The sequence below is a fragment of the Eubalaena glacialis genome, chromosome 17 (assembly GCF_028564815.1).
Source record: "Eubalaena glacialis isolate mEubGla1 chromosome 17, mEubGla1.1.hap2.+ XY, whole genome shotgun sequence".
Lineage (NCBI taxonomy): Eukaryota > Metazoa > Chordata > Mammalia > Artiodactyla > Balaenidae > Eubalaena > Eubalaena glacialis.
The window spans coordinates 34,359,684-34,365,714 of record NC_083732.1 but is presented as its reverse complement, the minus strand read 5'-3'; positions in this window follow the sequence as shown (position 1 = coordinate 34,365,714).

The window sequence follows — 6,031 nt, the reverse complement described above, 5'->3', positions numbered from 1 at the left end:
CAATGTCTAAACCTGTAGCAAGCTGCTGATAGGTAGTACTCCAACAGGGAAATATTGATGAAGGAAAAAGGCAAATTTCCCAGAAAAAGAAGAATAACATAAGCAAAGACTTACTGCAAATATGCAGGTGTGTGTGTGTGTGTGTGTGTCTGGAAAGTTGGATATTATGGGAATGGTGTTGGAAATAAGGCTGAAAATATATTGTATGGGTCATAGGTCTCTGGATTCTAGGCTGAGAGATTTAAATTCTATTCTTCATGTAATTGGGTAGCCACTGAAATTTTTGAAGGGAATTAACAAACTTCAAGTTTAATATACCATTGATTTAAGGTACATGATTATCATGTGTCAACTTTGCCAATTGTAGAACACTAATTGTAAGATATGTCACAATATCAGAGATTGTAAAATATTTTAAAAAATGAAGTTTAGGACTGATTAAAATTGTTATCAACTGAAGAAGCCTGATGACTTTAGATATCTACTATAAAGAAAAAAACTTGGTAAAATCTGCCTTTCATGTTTTAGATCCCTTTCTCTTCATAAATCAAAAGATTCTATGTCTTTGAAAAAATGAAAATACAGTTAATGTAAATAAAAATATTTGTAGCAGTATTTACTGGTGTTTGTAACTCAGGAGGTTAGAAGATGGGTTCAGTGAGGCCAAGGACTTCAGAATATGGGTTCAGTGAGGCCAAGGACTTCAGAATTATCTTAAGTAGGTCAGTTAGTCAACAAGAAAATCATTTTTGCTCAAGGCCACAGTCTATACTCCTCACTAGAAATCTGTTTTGCAAATGAACACTACCTATCACAAAAACACCAGACCAAGCAGAGTCACAAAATTATAGAATTGAAGAATTAGGAAGGACCACAGAAGTTAAAAAGTTAAAATGTGCATGTATCCCTTCTCAGAGCCTGCCATTCAACTTCTACATTCTTTCCTGCTAAACTGTAACCCCCATGAGGACAGAGACTCTCTTTTCCACCATTATAGCCCCCTGAATGCTGTGGTCAGTAAATATTTTTGAGCAAGTGAATGGGTGTTCTTGGGGGGGAATTGTGTCACCTATATCCAGTAGTGCCCATTTTGTAGAAGAGCTCAAATTGATAGATGTTCCTTTAGACTGCACTAAATTCACCTCTGGCACCTTCTGATAAATTCTGCCCCATCTTCCATGTGTAAGCTTTGCAAATATTTGCAGGCAGCAACTTCTTCACCAAGCCCCACTTCACCATTCCAACATTTGCCACATGTCATTGTTTCCAAGACTTTACTGTCCTCTATGTGAGCAACATTTGGTCATTTCTTTTTCTAAAACTTGTGACGCTCAGAATGAAATATAATTCCTTCCAATTGTTGCCTAGCCAGCCCAGAATTCTCTGTGACTATATCTATGCAAGTTTTTCAATCTTTGGGAAAATAATATCAGATGACAAGATGATGCTGATGAGGTATCTTGCAGAGAACACAAGTAGGTAAAACAATGAACTCCTCCCAGAAGGCTTAATTCATCTATTAAGGACACTTCTAGGGAATTCCCTGACTGTCCAGTGGTTAGGACTCCGAGCTTCCATTGCAGGGGGCACGGGTTCCATCCCTGGTCGGGAACTAAGATCCCACATGCTGCGACATGGCCAAAAAAAAGGACACCTCTATGAGGAGCTATGATGCTAAGAGATAGTGATTTATTATATTCCACAAGTGATTGAACCCATAGTGAAAGATTTCTGGGAGTTTTCTTTTCTGAATAGACATTAAGTAAGCATTCATTAAACCTGGGAGGTTCAGTCTTCCAATTTGCATAGTGAATTGGAACCACAGTAGCCTTAATATGAATGGAGATATGGTAATTCAGTACCATGAAATGGGAAATGCATTTTAATTACCTCAGGGAATTGTTTTTTTTTTTTTTGCAAACGAATTGCTTCTATTTTTATGATAATATTGGATCATGAACCCATTCACCTTAATGTTGAGTAATGAGGCCTATAAAGCAGGTCATAAAAATGCCTTGTTTGCAGTGCTGTTTTTAGAAGCTCCAATCTTATGGAAAAATCACTCTCATTATTAAAAGCTTGTGTAGTTCTTCAAGAATCCTAGAAATGAAAGGATTCCCATGAACTTAAGAAGATCCTTCTCACCTTAATTAAGGAATCAAAGGATTTGAAGACAATAGTAAGAATTATTTCTAAATTTACTTCAAATCTATATAAAACATACACTTCTTTGCTGGTAGCATAAAGTAGAATTTAATCTAGAAATGGCTGAAAATATTCTGAAAAGAGACATTGTAGGTACAATTATGTAACAGTCTGAGACAATAGACCAATAATACTTTCAAGGAAAAATATTTTCTGTTGACTGATATTTCTGCTATTATATATATATATGTGATGAAAATCTCACCTTAGAAAATCAAAAGGTAACTTTTAAGAATAGTGAATGCAAATTAAGAGAAGACTAATAACATATTTTTACCCATTAGATTAGCACAAAACTTAAAGGCAATAACATTCATAGCTAATGAGGATAAGTCATCCTCATGCTTTGTATGAGTTGCTACAAATTGGGGAAAATAGTCTGGAAACGTATATTAAAATTTAAAGTATGCACAATTCTGAACTAGCAATACTACTTTTGGGGACTCTGTCCTATTGTAATTAAAAATACACATATTGGGAATCCCCTGGCCGTCCAGTGGTTAGGACTCAGCGCTTTCACTGCAGTGGCCTGGGTTCAATATCTGGTCGCCTGGTTGGGGAACTAAGATCCCTCAAGCCAAGGGCCAAAAAACAAACAAAAAAACAACAAGAAAAAAACACACTTCTATCTAAGATAAATGGATAAATGTGTATGTTGCACTGTTGCAACATTGTCAGTAAAAAGAAGAAAAAATAAAAAATAAAAATTTGAAAAAGCTAGAAATAACTTGAATGTCTATAATTACAGTTAATCAATAAAATATTATTTGACTATAAAAATTATGAATTAGATGTTGATGTTAATATTGGAGGGATGCCTTTGATTTAATAATAAGAAGTTACAGAGTAATATAAAGAATATAGTCTCTTTTCTGTGAAACCAATTTTAAAAAAAAATATTTCTGTGTTTGTAAAAGCATGGAGATTTTAATATTGATTGCTCTGGGTAGTGGCAGTACTAAGAGATGATTTAAAAGGGGGCTTTAGATCTCCATAATCTACATTAGTTCCCTCAAAAGCCATTCTACATAAAAATAAAAAGAAGTAAAAAGAGTGTGCTTGCTATTTGCACACAGCTCCAAGAAAATCACCTATTCCTTTCCCAGCCTAAGCAAATCACCACACGTAAAAAATGTTATGTGGAAATTCTGAAGTCTTCTTAACTTCAGCAAGTAAAATGGAAAGAAGCTGGCTTTTTCATATACATCTTTAAAAATTTTTTTCAAGTTGTCATGTAATATATTTTTTAACATCTTTATTGGAGTATAATTGCTTTACAATGTTGTATTAGTTTCTGCTGTATAACAAAGTGAATTAGCTATATGTATACATATATCCCCATATCTCCTCCCTCTTGTATCTCCCTCTCACTGTCATGTAATATTTTTGAAACTTAAAACAATACTCTAAAAAAAGTTATGGTGGAACTATTTAGGAATTTATACCACCGTGTGTTGGGTGGGAGGAGGGTGTCAGGGGTGTTCAGGAAGAAAATTAGTTGTAATTACCAAAAGTAATAGAAGTGTTAGCTGTCTTTTCATTGGTTTGTTCAATTCATGTTCCTTCATTTTTTTCCCAGCATTTTTCCTTCTCTCCAAACTGTACCCAAAGTCTAGACATTGTTAGCTGTTAGGACTAGAAAGGGTCAGAGTGCTTCCTCAAATTATTCTTTCTCACCCTGTCTTTGAAGTGATAGCATTTGCTTCCAAGTTCACATACTATATTTTTTCAAACAAAGTTCCTGCTGCTAATATAGTGGCAAACTGGATTTAGGATTAGTCTTCCAGAATTTATGAGCTTGCACAAGCTATTGGTCTTTCATTCCCATGACCATTTCTCCTTATAACCAAAAGTGCCCACCATGGAACAAAGTTTTCTCTGTGCTTGTTATCTAAGAAAAGTTAGATAATTTAAGCTTCAACTCTCACACATGCAGAAAAATTAAGAGGTTTATACATACATAGTAGTTTGTGCATACCTCCATCATATCTATTATGTCATGTGTGTGCATGTGACTATATCTCCATAAATCTAAGCTTCAATAAGGCAGGCACCATGTTTTTTATTTCATTATTTTCCAGTGTCTAGCAGAGTGCTTGACATAATAAGTACTAATAAATGTTTATTGGATAAATAAAAGTATAAACAAATGAATATTTAATGAATGCCTATTTAGTCCAAGAATACAGTTATTTACCTTTTGTGTAAAATATTAGTAGTAGTATTGCTCTGCATAACAGCCTCAGAAACTAAATGTAAGAATCATATAAGGTAACTAAAGTGAAAATAATTTGTGTACAGCAAAGTACTATGGAAGTGAGAACTCCATTGAGAAGATTATTGAAATAGGCCACAAATCCACTACTAGGTAGACTTACAGTCTCAGAAACATAAAATTGAGGGTTCTCATTCTCAATTACACAGGTTAAAAAATAGAGCTTGGTGAATTCACTTTAATTCACTTTAAGTCTATATTGGCTGTATTCGAATTTTCTCTTGTTCCTTCATTTTGCTTTTGTACCCTTCTAATCAGACACTTAAGATACATCTTCAGGGCTTCCCTGGTGGTGCAGTGGTTGAGAATCTGCCTGCTAATGCAGGGGACATGGGTTCGAGCCCTGGTCTGGGAAGATCCCACATGCCGCAGAGCAACTAGGCCCGTGAGCCACAGCTACTGAGCCTGCGCGTCTGGAGCCTGTGCTCCGCAACAAAAGAGGCCACGATAGTGAGAGGCCCGTGCACCGCGATGAAGAGTGGCCCCCGCTTGCCGCAACTAGAGAAAGCCCTCGCACAGAAACGAAGACCCAACACAGCCAAAAATAAATATAAATAAATTAATTAATTAAAAAAAAAAAAGAAAAACTCATAGCTAACATCTTAAAAAAAAAAAAGATACATTTTCAATGGACCTCGAGGTTTCAAAATATTCAAAACCAAATATTTTAGAAGTATTTAAGTAAATAATAAATCATCTAAATATATTATTTATTATATTAAAATACATAAAGTGTTCAGTTAGTTTTTTTCCCCCCCAACTCTGATGGTAACTTCCCGTTTCTGAAAAAATATTTAACAGGACTTGCTTGGCATAGCAAAAAGGAAAGATATGTGTGTTCCAGCCACTTAGCAGGGCCTTGGCTGAGTCATTAACTCACCTAGGTGTGAACTTGGACCAGATCCTTCGTTTCTCTTTTTTTAGTTTGCTCACTCTTTCTAAACCCAAAGGAGATAAACCATAGTATCCTTAAAGATTACTTCCTTCTCCTAACATTTTATGATTTTATAGTTTAATTCTGTCACTTTCCAATCACAATTCTACTTCAGGTTGAAAAAAAAAAACCATAATCCTGCTTTCTCATGTTGGCAAGGCTTGTTTACATAAACCATCTTAAGAAACATTCATGTGATGGTCCTCACAAGCACAAAATAGAGTAGTTATTAATATCAATATATTCCTTGTATACATTAATCAAATTAATCTAATATTTGCCAAACTTTCACCTGACTTTGTTCAAACAAATACTAAAACATCTTGGAGAAATCATGCACATACACACACAATATAAGTATCATTTATGTGGTTCTACCCATCATTAGCTTTCCTCTTCCATCTGAAAATCAAAACCTCTTCATGTACGTTGTTTTACTATAATATTCAGGAGTAGGATACCTTTTGGACATAAGAATGTGAGGGAAATTAGTCTGTTTTCAGCATCCAGTCTCTGAGCTAAGGATTTCCCACCACCCGCTGCTTTCTACACTTCAAAACTACTGCTCCAACTAGCTTTCCTGGGAGGAGAGGAGAAAACTGGAAGGGAGGGGAAGA